The sequence below is a fragment of the Diabrotica virgifera genome, chromosome 6, assembly GCF_917563875.1.
Source record: "Diabrotica virgifera virgifera chromosome 6, PGI_DIABVI_V3a".
In the NCBI taxonomy this organism is placed as follows: Eukaryota; Metazoa; Arthropoda; class Insecta; order Coleoptera; family Chrysomelidae; genus Diabrotica; species Diabrotica virgifera.
The window spans coordinates 59464817-59479684 of NC_065448.1; positions in this window are offsets into that span (position 1 = coordinate 59464817).

Below are 14868 nucleotides of genomic sequence, written 5' to 3' on the forward strand. Positions count from 1 at the left end.
TATTATTCAAGATAATATTATCGAAATACACCAGTAATATTGAAATACAACTGAATGACGCAACACAAGTTTTCTTGTTTGGTAGGCAAACTATCGTCCTTGAAGCGGTGTCACGAAGGTTTCAGTTTTTGTATATTGATGCATTTTTCTATGACTAATGAGGGCGGGAGGGGGGGACGACGTTATGAACGGGGAACGAAGTTGATTTCAAAATTGAATAAACCATAAAAATATGTTTATTGTCATAAAATTATGTTTATATTTGGTTGGTAGTAATCTTAAACAAAATGTTTTATCTGATTATGTAAAAGAACATCGTTTATCCATGCTTACTTTACAAGCCAAATATTAGCTAAATATTCAAATGTAAAAAAATATGCCTCTTTAAAAGTTGTTGTTTCCATTTCACAATACAGTCTCATAAATCAATTTGTAGTACAAAAATCAAACTTTCTATTTTGTAAAAAGCTAAACTTTTGTGTTTTTATTTGGTGATTGATGTTGTTTTAAAATCCACAAAAATTCATTGTGTGTGTTGGGGATTACTACCACATTAAAGTGTTTTTTATTTTGACTTTGTTGACAAATGGAATAATATCTATTCTTCTTGAAAATATGTACTGAAATTTAAAACTAAAGTTTCTACGATTTCTTGTATAAAGCTGTGTTTTTATTGATACAATGTGGCTTGAAAAAATAAAATCTAAATTCATTAGAGGATAAAATAAGTATATTTTTTCAAATTTGTGAACAATATACCCATAAAATAGTTCTTCAAAAAAGTCAAAAACAATTTATCCAGTCCGAGGACCAAGGTATATAATATTCGTCTATTTTTTACTCAAATAAAACAATATTTTTTATAGTTTTAATTTTTTTTCCAGTTTTTGTCATGTGTATGAGAGGCACTGATACAAGTTTCATGCATGTAAATTTTGCGCTAAATTTCTTCCCTATAATGTTTAATATTTCTAAGAAAATTTTTCCGATGCACTCGCCTATCAAGTTTTTCCATTAAAATTTTCCTGTCATTCTTCTCTTTCCTCCATCGCAATTCCATATATTTCTTCACTTGTCTCAAAGTTTCGTGTGACCCTGTATAAAAATGTATTATTTAACGACGACGTAAACCTCTACCAAATCCACTTAAGTCAAATTTGAGGGAATAGGTATTTCATTCTTTTTGTTGTAAGGCGTCAAAAATGATCTAGAAACATATTTTTCTACTTTCCATTCCACAAGAGATTAGGTTTATAGTACTAAGTCTAAGTATCTATTAAGATTTGTTGTTGATCATAGATGCAAACTCAAGAAGAGAATTAGAAAATAAATCAAATGAAGTATTAATAAGAGTAAATGATTGGATGAATAAAGTAAAATTAACAATATCAGATTCAAAAACAACATATAGTTTAATAAAAGGAAATTTAGAAAGAGATCCAATTATAAAAATTAGAGGGAAAACAATAAAAAGAAAAATGGAAACAAGATATTTAGGTATTATAATAGACGAACAAAAATTATATACAAACACATGAGTTGTGTCTGTGAAAAGGCAACAAAGATCATGCATAGCATTGCTAGTCTAGCACAGAAGGAATATAGAATTTCGTTCCGACAGATGAGAATATACCTAAGTACAATACTTGCATCAATTGTAGGGTACGGTTCAAGTGTGTGGGCACATAGATTAATAAATAAAAAAAATGCAGAAAAATTAAGTAGAGCTCAGAGAGGATTTCTTGTAAGAATGACGGGAGCATTTGGAACAACTGCAACACAGGCACTCACAGTTTTAACTGGAGTAATGCCAATGCATTTAGAAACACAAAAAAGAGCATGTAATTATTGGCTAAAAAAAGAAAAATATGAAAAAGTAATACAAATAATAGGATTAGATATAAGAAATAAAAGAGAATTAAAAGAAATAATAAATAGAAAAAGACAAAATGAATGGGAAAATTCAACAAAATCTAGACGTTTATACAATTTTATACCAATATTAGAAAACATTCCAAATTATTTTAATCCAAAACAAGGTTTAGTACACTTTTTAACAGGACATGGACCGTACCCAACATATTTGGAAAGATTTAACTTAAAAGATGATGCATATTGTGAATGTGGAGAACTAGGTACACCAGAACATATAGTGTTACATTGTGGAAATACTATAGAAAATGAAGAACATAGAGAAATGAGAAGAAGATTAGAAAGAATTGAAATAAGAGATATATTACAAAATGAAGAATATTTTGGAATATTAAACAATCTAACAGAAATAATATCTAAAAAACAACAAGAAATCTATAATAATAGAAGAAGACAACAAATAATCCAACTCTGATGAAGTTGAGTAAGATAAACTTAAAATAAATAAAATAAAATATAAATTCAAAAATAGATATTTACAATTATAATAATAATAATTCAATATAAAATAAATAAATAAAAATAATAAATCAATAAATAATTCATTAAATTAAAAAAAAGACTACCAACTCTCTTCTGAAAATAGAGGGACTGTCTTTATAACTTAGAAGGGAGTTGATGGTACCAAAAATATTTTATGTTTACTTAAATTTGTTAAATGTATTTGTTTGTAAATGTTTGTAATGTAATTAATAGATTGTGGAAAATTAGTTAAGAAATTGTAAAAATAGATTTAGTAATTTAGTAAAAAATGTAAAAATATAAAAAAATATCTGTAATCCCATCAGGAAAAAACGACCTGGATTAGTCACTAGAGGCCAGGTCATATGTATAAACAATAAATAAATAAAAATAAAAATAAAAGTACTAAGTCTACGGTCAGACAAGCGACAATTTAGAGCGCTGTAAGAGCAGTAAAATGAAGCGCGAACAATGGGTCCTATGCTATGTTGCTAATTCGCGATATTTTACAGCTCATTTTGGCATTCCACTTCACTCAGCGTAAGCCCCATTTTCGCGATTCATTTTACGGCTCTTACAGCGCTGTAAATTGTCGCTTGTCTCGCCGTGGCATTAAGGTAGGGGAGACCAAGTGGGGATTTTGCAGTTACTCGAGTGCGTTAGATTATTATATGGAGAGAAACCTTGTACCCTGTAAATGTACCTCTACCATATATTGGCTCTTAATGCAGGGGAGTTCGTTAAGGGGGGCCGAAAAAAAATCTATCCTTAAAATAACTCGAAATCGTCAGATCAAGATAAGGTAAGTAAAGTACATGCAAAGGAGTGTATATTTAAAAAATCTGACCGCGATATTTCGCGAAATGAATATCAGACCGAAAAACTGAAAAATACACCTATTCAATATTTTTGAAAAATCTATCGAATGGCATTAAACAATTTAGAGCGACCTCCGACCCCACGGAGGTGGGGTCGGAGGTTACTTTAAAATCTTAAATTGGAGCCCCCATTTTTTATTGCAGATTTGGATTCCTTACTTAAAAATAAGTAACTTTTATCCGAAACATTTTTTTAAATTGTTGGAAATGGAGAATTTAATTAAAAAATGGAAGTCCCCACTAAAATGAAAAACTTTACTTAACATTTTTTGGTTTTAGGACCTACACTTCACAACCTAATAGGTCGCCAAAGCGCTCGAGTCAGAAGCAGAAGAAAAATAATACCATTGTATCATAAATTCTAAAATATTCTTATATAACATCACTTATTAATGCTATTATACCTCTTGTAATGTTGTTTGTAATCGCCCCCGTGCTAGTGGGCATAGTTGCCGAGCTATTAAATGTAAATAAAAAAATGCATTTCTATTATCTCCCTTGTTTGTTTAAAAAATAGTTTGCCTTCTAATCTTGCTTCCTAATTACCTATAGACCTCTAATCTCATCTATAATTAAGAGTATTATAACTGGAGTTTTCATTCTAGGTCCTCTTCTTCTTGTAGTGTCGACTCTACTAATGAAGGTTGGCTTTAACCATTGCTAATTAGTCTCAATCTTCTGATTTTCTGAAAAGTGTCTCTGTATCTAACCCGGTCGAGTCGGAAATAATTTTCAGCGAGGATATTTTTGTTATCTATCAGGACCCCTTTTTCTTCGATTTTACCCTTCATAATCAGCTGTAATAACTCGTATTTATTATTTCTCAGTGTATGCCCTGCTGTTTTTTGGAGGTCGAAAGTTCTCTGTCCCTTACCATTATATACAACACCATTTCATCCGTAATATGACAGGTCCACAAAGACTACCACAAAGAACGACAAATGCATATCACCTCATACAATGTTTGAACTCTTATATCGGACCAGAAGATGATGGAACTGGAGGAAGAGCTGAAAACAATAAAATGGGACATCATCGGCCTCAGCGAAATCAGACGAAGAGGAGAAGCCCAAATTACTCTTAAATCGGGACACTTATTTCATTTTAGAGGAGAAGAATACACTTCAAACGGTGGAGTTGGTCCTTATACATAGAAAGCACGTCCAAAATATAACTAAAACTAATAGCAACTCCCAGAATTGTGTACCCCATCTTCAAACTAAATGCAAGATATAACCTTAAGATAATCCAGACATATGCTCCAACGACTAGCCACTCGGATGAAGAAATTGAAAAATTTTATTATGACCTACAAACAGCATTACTTACTACACCAGCATATTACACAATAATTATGGGCGACTTTAATGCGAAAATGGGCTTTAAACAAAATGATGCAGAAGTAGCAATGGGCAAGTACGGGTACGGCGGAAGAAATGAACGAGGGTAAAGACTGCTCAAGTTACACCAGGAAAATTTATCCATGATGAACTCTTTTTTCGATAAAAACCCTCAGCGTAAATGGACATGAATAAGCACAGATGGCAGTATCAAAAATGAGATAGATTTTATCATAACGAATAGAAAAGAAATAATTAAAGATGCTGAAGTACTTAAAAAATTTTCGATAGGAAGCGACCACAGATTAATCCGAGCAAGGATACAATTAAATGTCAACTTGGAAAGAACAAAGATGATCTTCAAAACACGAAAGAAGTAATGTATTTCCCCAGAAAACAACGATCTCTATGAAGATATACTAACCAGACGTATGAAACGAAACTTAGAAACTTAGAAAACCAAATAGAAGACATCGGACTAGCAAATAATCTTATAACGAAGTCACTAAAAGAAACAGAAAGAGAGTGCTTCCCGACGATCGTGACCCATAAAGAAAAATTAACCCAAAATACCAAAGAGTTAATAAGTCAAAGAAGACAACTGACGGAAAAATACAACTCCAACTACACAACACTGAAGAAATTAAATAAAGATATCCACCGATCAATCCGAAAAGACCCAAGAGAAAACAATACAAGAGAAATAACTCAAATATTCCAAAAAAACAAAAGTTTAAAAGTTTTTCGGCGAAATACGAATAACATTTACAACAAAAATATGTAAAGAATAAGAAACAAAGACAACAACATTGCTACGGATAGAGCCGAAATCCTTGTTAGGAAGGTTGTCGAATCGTTTTATCGCGAAATGTATGAGAACATAAACGCAAGGCAAGATCAACGCCTGCCCAAAATCACAAACCAGGGATCAGAAATAGTGCCAGAAATAACACCATACGAAGTTAAAAAGGCACTTTCAGAAATGAAAAATAATAAATCCCCTGGCGATGACGGAGTAGCGATCGCGGCAGTCAAACAAGGTGGAAATAAAATTATCCAGGTTTTGGCCAAACTTTTCACCGAATGCATTTACCAAGAAAAAACCCCTTCTCAATGGAACAATGCAGTCATTGTTTTATTGCACAAGAAAGGTGACGTAACAGATCTAAAAAACTGTATTGGCACTGATATTCGCGGACTACGAGAAAGCGTTCGATACTATAAACCAGCAGAAAATGTTAAAAGCATTGACAGAATGCCGAATAGACCATTGCTACACTGACTGATAAAATATATCTACCACAGTGCAACTGCTAGCGTAAGATTCTCTGATCAGCAAATAAATTAATTATGTATGCAGCGAGGAGTACGGCAAGGAGACACCATCTCACCAAAACTGTTCACAACCCTTTTAGAACACACTTTTAAGAACGCAGATCTGAACGAATATGGTATCAATATAAATGGAGAGAAGCTCAGTCATTTGAGATTCGCAGACGGCATCGTCCTTGTAGCGATCGTATGGATGATGCAATAATAATGTTGAACAAGTTACATCACGCTTCCTTAGAGGTCGGACTAAAGATTAACAACAGTGTGACGCAAATAATGACTAATCTGGTGCTAAATCGTAATATTGTTGTTGATGGAATGGATATTGAGCAGACTGCATCTTATAAGTACTTGGGACATGAAATTCCGTTGGGAAGAGATAACCAGACGTGCGAGTTCCCATGTCGCATAGGATTAGCCTGGGCAGCGTTTGGTAAACTGAGCTATGTATTTAAATCGGACTTACCCATATGCCTGAAAAGGAAAATTTTTGACCAGTGTGTATGACCTGTACTCACTTATGGAGCGGAAGCATTAACACCCACAAAAAAGGCAGTGAACAAGATTCGCATAACTCACAGGGCTATGAAGTGCCAGATGTTGGGTATCTCCCTGACGGACCGAATCCCAAACGAAGAAATACGTCGTAGAACAAAAACACTGACGCCGTCGAAAGAATCGCGTCGCTCAAGTGGAATTGGGCAGGACACGTCGACAGATTGTCAGACAACCGATGGACAAAATGTACTGTCGAGTGGAGGCCACGAGAAGAAGAACTACGGAGCAGAGGACGACCACCAACCAGATGGGCTGACGATCTGAAGCGTATTGTCAGCAACTGGATGCCAGCCGCACAAAACAGAGAAAGATGGAAAGAGCTGAGGGAGACCTATGTCCAACAATGGACGAGTACGGGTTGATGATGATGATGATCGGTCCACAGTACTTTCAAAATTCTCCTGAAAATCCAAATTTCAAAAGCTTTTAGCTTTCTCATTAAGTCAACATTAACAGTCCAAGCTTCGACACCATAAAGAAGAATAGGGTGAATATAATATTTTACCATCCAATATCGGATTTGAAGATTGAGTCTTTGGTTACTTGGAAATTTCCTAATCTTTAAAAAGGCTGCTCTTGACTGCTCTATTCTTGGTCAAATATCTGATGTCGGATGATTTTCCGTAATCCAGACTCCTAAGTATTGCGTTTTGTCCACTTGTTCGATATCTTTATTTTTTATCTGGATCCTTGTTATGACTTTACCCCTATTGATGATAACCATGGTTTTGTTTTCTTCTACCACCTTCTACCATTCTAGGTAAGTCTTTGCAATACAAGAATTTTTGCGAAGATTGGCGAATAAAGCTCCACACTTTGGATTTTGTTTCATTCGTTGTCCCCTTCTGTCCAGGTGTTCTAGTGATGTGGTGTTAGGCCAAAAAATACAATTAATGTATCTGAAAATAGCATAAGCTTTAACAAATACGCTTGTTTAATTTACTGCAAAATTTTGCTCCTTCTCTTTCTTATGCTTTCTCATCAATTTTATAGTTAATCATACAATCTACTTGTTTTTATGATGGGCCTTGACTGAGTCATGAATTTGAGAAGAAAATAATATAAGACTGTTCATAGGAAGAATTCTATTTATAGAATACAAGACTGGTATAAGTTGACGCCATCAAGTAATCATACATCTTTAGTTTTAATTGCAATATTTATTTTACGCGTTCTAACAATTCTAGCAAAGAGGAAGTAGTTTTCATAAAGTATGTTATTTATAATGATCTAAAAACAAAACTTCTTTTCTAGTAATTACACATATAGTAGGTACGTACTCAGTTTCAAGGAAGTAATCTAAAATCAATAATCTTATTTATCGTTTCTTTATGCAAAAACTTGCAACACGTTTAATTTTGGTTTCTAATAAAAAGTTTCTAATAACACATTACAATTTTTTGTACAAATTATATATCTAAGAAATGTCCACTTCAGCTATTAAAATAAAATTATAGATCAGATAATGTGCCTGCTAAAATAGAAGGAATAAATAAAGCAAAATTATGTGCATACTTTAAATTGATTAGTTTATAAAAATAGTTGCTTACTAATTATCTTTAATTTATATCAACAAAAAACTAAACGGAAAGCACCATTTTTAATAGAGACAAAAAAAACTGCAAAATCTAAAAAGTTGCAGCCTGTTTAGAATATACAGTGCATTCATAAAATGTGGAAACGGTCTATTATCTCATGATTTAATTATTTTCAGAGTTAAAGTTCTGACAAGTTGATTTTTCTTTTTAAATTATGATTTTTTGACGTATATCCCATAATAGTGACGTCATCGATTTGGCTGTGATGACGTCATCGATGATTTTTTTAAATGGGGATACGGGTCGTGTGGTAGCTTATTTGAAAGAAGATTCAATTCTCTATTCAGTAATATAAACATTAACATTATTATTTATACCGGGTGGCCAAAAAAATAATTTTTGAATTAAATTAATTGCCGCAAAAAGAAGAATATGTAATTTATTTAACCCAAATACATTTTACTGCTGTCAGAAAAGAGAAAAAAAAATGTTTATTTGACAAATAAACATTGCTTTTCGCTTAAATTAAATGTTCAAACTGTCAAGAGGCAGGTGTATGGCTGTTTGACATTTAATTTAAGCGAAAAGCAATGCTTGTTTATGAAATAAACATTTTTTTATATTATGTGGCATCAGTGAAATGTATTTTGAGTTAGATAAATTACATACATTCTTCTTTTTGCGTAAATTATTTTAATTCAAAAATTATTTTTTGACCAGCGTGTATAAATAATGATGTTAATGTTTACATTACTGAATAGAGAATTGAATAACCTTTCAAATGAGCTACCACACGACCCCCTATTCCCATTTAAAAAAATCATCGATGATGTAATCACGGCCAAATCGATGACGTCACTATTATGGGATATACCATAAGTCAAAAACGCATAATTTAAAAATAAAAATTGACCTGACAGAGCTTTAGCTCTGAAAATAATTAAGTAATGAGATAATAGACTGTTTCCACACTTTATGAATGCACTGCATATGGGAAAGTCAACATTTTGATAAACACAATTAACACAAAAAGTGTACACGACTAACAATACATTATGACACATGCCGCAGAAAGAAGGCCTTAAATAAGTGAAAAAAGATAAATAGTAAAAGGAATTAGGGGACAAACCAAATTCAGTTAAGTAATACATGAATACAGAATATGTGCTTTAGAAATAGCTTTGAAGCAAATACGTAACTCTTAGAAATAGGACATTGTTATTTTTTGTTTTGTTTTTTGGTCTTGGTTTGAAACCTTTAGCCACGTAATTACATTATAAATATTACTATACATTCATACAGAATTATACGGGGAAGATACTTTTTACACTAGGGTTTTACTAGAGAATTTGATGGAATTGAATGGATGAGTGAAAAAAAAAGAAAATTAGGTACCTAGTAGCTTTTAAAATGAAAATGGACAGAACCAAATGGTAGATCACGTAAAATATTGGAGAACGTTAATTGATATTCTTTTAATCTTTTGCTTTTGACTCAAATTAAAAAGTTATGGCAAATTTTATATCTCTCTGTAATCCAAAATGATTACGTTAGGTGTTAGGTTCAATATTATAGTGGTCGATTTAACCACCCTTCCACTTGACCTAAGAGGTCTACTGTGGCTCATCCCTCAATTGATATTTTGGTTATAATTGCTGGTACTGTTTAACCAATAGCAATAGTTTAAGAGTTAGTTGTCAAATTACTTGTTTAATCAACAGTCAAAGTATTAATTCCATCTATTTTTCACATCCTTTTTAAGCTTCTGCTCTTTAGATTTTACTCCTGCCATTTTATATTTATTTTCGCAACCTTACAGTTTTAAAGATTCTTTCCGATCTGTTTCCTTGCCAGTTTTATATAGTTTTATTTTGTTTTTCATTTTTTTTTAACTTGGTATGACTACGAACATATTTTTTTGACTCTCTTCTTTAATGGAATATGTGTAACTATACCTTCAAGATGCATATAAAGTTTTTACCCACACCGATTAGAAGGCTACACAAATAATATTTTATTTCTCGTTATTACAACTTCTACTACGCTCTCTATAACCGATTATACCAACTCAATTCTATGTATATTTTACATAATTTTTCCACAACTTATATATTTCAGGTAGTTTCGTTGTTCTTTATCCATTTCACTTCGTTTATTAAATTATACATATTTATATTAGATGCAAGGAATTTTTACTTTTCGTATTTTAAGCGCACCTACCAATATTATACCTAGGTATTGTTATTTGTAATACTTTCAAAATTTTAAGACCATCGTGATTTTAGTAACCTGTCACCGTGTACTTTCTAAAATAGTCCCCACACGGAAGTCCGAAAGAATGCTTTGTTTACTTATGGAAAATTCTACCTCAGGGGATGCTATCATTTGAGTATAACTATTATGTTGGAGAAGGCCTGAAAAGCGGACATTACATGTCTTGTATGTTTTTTTACCATGATACCCAGCACTATTCGGTGAAGAAACTGTTTTCTACGGCGTGTTTAAGATAAATTGTATTTATTTGAAATTAACCACAGCTGGTTATAATACTAATTATATTTTACATTATTTGTTTCTAAAATATGTATTTCTAATCCACGAAATCGTTTTAAAAAAATGTTATTATTAGAAATTAGCTTAACCTATAGATGTTTCATAATTTTCAATTTCTGCATCCAATTTGACAGTTGAGTTACTTGGCCTCGATCTTCTAGGCAACATAGTTATATTTTGAGTTAAAGTTCTGAAACAGAGACTGTCAAATTCTGTTGATACCTGGGATACTGAGCACACAGTGGAGTGAAAACATGCATAAAGAGTCATCAATAAACAGAAAGCAGAAAGAAAAAATATCAGATAAACAACATGTATCTTAATAATGAAGATAAATGTGTATCAAACCATCAACAGAATGTAGCAAGCGCTAGTTACCTATCATCCTCATCATCATCATTAGACTTAGGCAAATACGCAAATAGAAACATATGAAACATGCGCATAAATATGCAGCATTTTCCACAAAAATATGCATGTTTATCTAGAAGATATGCATATAAAATTTAAAAAAAAAAAATACCTACACTAAATCCTGTGTTACCGGCCATCTGTACTAACGGCCAGTTTAAAAATTCCCCAAACCAATTATATATACATTACAAAAACTGTCAATACCGGCCACCTTTCTATATCGGCCAATTACTCTTTCATTTTTAGTGGCCGTTACTGACAGGTTTTACTGTATATATAAATACCTAAGAAAGTAATATCCATTTAATTTACAAAAATATTTAAAATACTTTAATTATATTATAATTTACAGTAATTAACATTTATTTATTTTACAAACTAAGCTTAGGTATTTAACTATTTAAGTATTTAACAAATAAATGTTACTTTGAATTGTGCTAACACTAAATGATTAACGGCTGTTTAAAATTTTCTAACAAAAAGTTATTAGGTCTGGATCCCGCTTATGAAAAAAAAGTTGATTAATAGCAAGCTGAAAATTTGTTAATAGCTTAAGGGTGTCTAGTCGGATAAACTTTGATATATGGGAACACTGGAACAGGGACAGTTTTAATTGTGGAACAGGTTAAAAATTTGGAACGGTCAGACCACGAAAACGGCATATTTATTTTGTCCGACAGAATAAACTTAAACTCTCCGAACAGAGATTAAACTCTCATGCGAAAATCAGACTGCTATTTATCACCTCATAATTCCTGTCATTTGACATATTCTACATGTTCCACTCATTAAAACGCCCATTTGGTGATAAATAGGAGTCTGATTTTTGCATGAGAGTTTAATCTCTGTTCGGAGAGTTTAAGTCTGTTCTGTCGGACAAAATACATGCGCCGTTTTCGTGGTCTGACCGTTCCAAATTTTTAACCTGTTCCACAATTAAAACTTCCCCTGTTCCAGTGTTCCCATATATCAAAGTTTGTCCGACTACACACCCTTAAGCTATTAACAAATTTTCAGCTTGCTATTAATCAACTTTTTTTTCATACGCGGGATCCAGACTAATATGGTTTCAGAGTAGGTACATATTTTAATAATTGATGGATTCGACAGTTACTTGATGGAAGTTCATTTTATCTAACAATAAAACACTGAAAACGTTTGTTTTCTATACTTCCACAAAATTTATTATAACTAAGTGACTACAGCTTGAGAAAGGCACTCCGCCGAAACAGCTGTAGTCACTTAGTTATAATAAATTTTGTGGAAGTATAGAAAACAAACGTTTTCAGTGTTTTATTGTTACATATTTTAATATATTTGTACATGAAAAAACTTCTTTCCACATGAACTGATGTAACTGGGGCATTTTTCAAATACCTATACGGTAATCTTTGCTTTTAAATTAAATGGTTCCTAAAAATTTCACACCTAGTACTTGAACTAAGTACTTCAGAAAGGACCTGGTAACTATTATTTGCATAACAATTAAAATCAGGAATCTTGAAAATATGAAGACAATATGACTATGAAAGCAGGAAGATCCCCCAAATATTTACAGGAGATTTTTGGCTTTTTTCTCTTTATCTAAGAAAAAATAATATGAGCCTAAATTAGAAGCACGCAACTAAAGGCTATTGTACAAGAAAACACAGCGTTTATTTTCGGCAGTTTAAAATTGCAATTCACAGTAATATTACAAGGACAGGTGTTACCGGTATCAATTTTACAACATAATAATTGATTTCTAAAACTGACCATCCCAATAAAAATTTTTACCTAGAGGTATAAAATAGCAGATTATGGAACCCTTATTCAAGGACAAAATTACAAAAAATGTCTAGAAATATTGAAACAAAATTCGGATTTCCAAGCTCTTCGCTGATTTTATTTCATGAATATATCTATACGGCTGATGAAATTTCAAGTTATATGCACTTTATGCATACTTTTATAGAAATATGCAAAATTTTACATTTTTGCATATTTTATGCATAATATGCAAAATATGCAATTTGCATATTTGCCTAAGTATAATCATCATCATCAGTGGTGTTACAGCTCTTTATGAGCCAAAGCCTTCTTCAGAATAATCCTCCATTCGCCCCTGTCTCTGGCAACTCTTCTCCATGCTCTAATTCCAATAGATTTCAAATCATTTTCTAGGTTGTGTTGGTACCTAAGTCTCGGTCTTCTTCTTGTTCGTTGTCCTATCGGCTCTCTTCGGTCAAAAACTTTTCTGACTATGGCATCTTCCTCTCGTCTGATTACATAACCTATCAATCTAAGGCGTGCTACCTTAATGAATTTTACAACGTCAGGTTCTCCAAAACTTCTGTACAACTCAAAGTTGTAACGCCTGCGCCACAAACCTTGTTCTTTTATGCCTCCATATATTCGTCTTAGTATTTTTCGCTCAAAACCTTTGAGCAGTTCTTATGTATAAGTTTCGTGTAAGTTTCTGAACCATGTCTTAGCACTGGTCTTATTAGTGTTTTGTATACAGTCAGTTTAATTTTTCTAGGCATTTTTGAGGCCATCTGTCTTCTTAAGCCATAGTAACACTTATTGGCGAGCACTATTCTTCTTTTAATTTATTCACTGACATTGTTATCTTTAGTTAGCAGCGAGCTTAAGTATATGAAGGTGTCGACAACTTCCTGTTCTAGGTCATCAATTAGTATTCTTGTAGGTGTCGGGTTGCTTGACCTAGTGCAACACATATATTTGGTTTTTTGAACATTTATATTTAGTCCCATTCTCTGCGGGTTACCTATACTTACTAAAAAAAAGCTGGCAATCAGGCTATACTAACCTTAATGGATTAATAGAAGATCAAGTGGTAAAAGAGAACAACGTCTTTCCAAACGAAATACAGATTGAAAGGGGCGTCAGGCAGGGCTGTGTCCTGTCTCCTACTATATTCAATATGTATTCATAGGAAATAAGCCAGGAAGCACTAGAAAAACTAGCTATGAGAGTAACAGTAAATCAATAATATACGATTTGCCGATGACACTATTTTATTAGAGGAATGTCTTGAGGATTGACAACAAATGGTTTACAGGGTGGTTGAAGTCAGCTAGGAAAACGTATTGTCTCTAAACACAAAGAAAAAACGCAATTTGCGGTAATTAAAATAGCCAAACAGCGCCAAGAAAGCATAACAATACATGGAGAACAAATTAAAAAAGTTGAAAAATATAAATACTTGGGCACAATATTTAATAAAAATAATGAGTACACAGAAGAGATTAAACCCAGAATGGAACAGACAAGAAATGCCTTTAACAAACTGGAAAAAGTATTTTGCAGCAAGATGATTGTAGCTGCATCAATAATGATCATCAGAAGAAAAATAAACCTTTTTTAAGATCTTATTTTTAAGATTGCCTCTATGCAAAGAAGAACGTTCATCCCTGACGTACATTGAAAATTTAAGAGAAAAATTGAAAAATGTCTAAGAGTTTGCTAGCAGAACTTTGAAGCTTCAAAGTGATAAAGGCTCGATAAGCTTGCTACTGGGACAACTTTCGTAAGAGAGTAACCCAGTATGGTTATATAACCCCACGCGTAAGACAGAACTTTGAAAAATTCAATGAAACTGGGAAGGCCCGTAGAGCATCTTGCAGAAAAAATAACGATCTTGTATCCATATCGAGATTTTAGCTAGAAGTTAACCTGCGGTATACTATTTAATAGAATGCGCAAACTCTTTTGCAATCGTGATATCAACAAGTTACGAATACGAATGCTGCGGTGTTATGTCTTTTCCACCCTGTTATATGGAGCTGAGGCTTAGACACTAAAATAGTCGACCATAAAAAACATCGAAGCATTCGAGATGTGGTGCTAAAGGCGCAT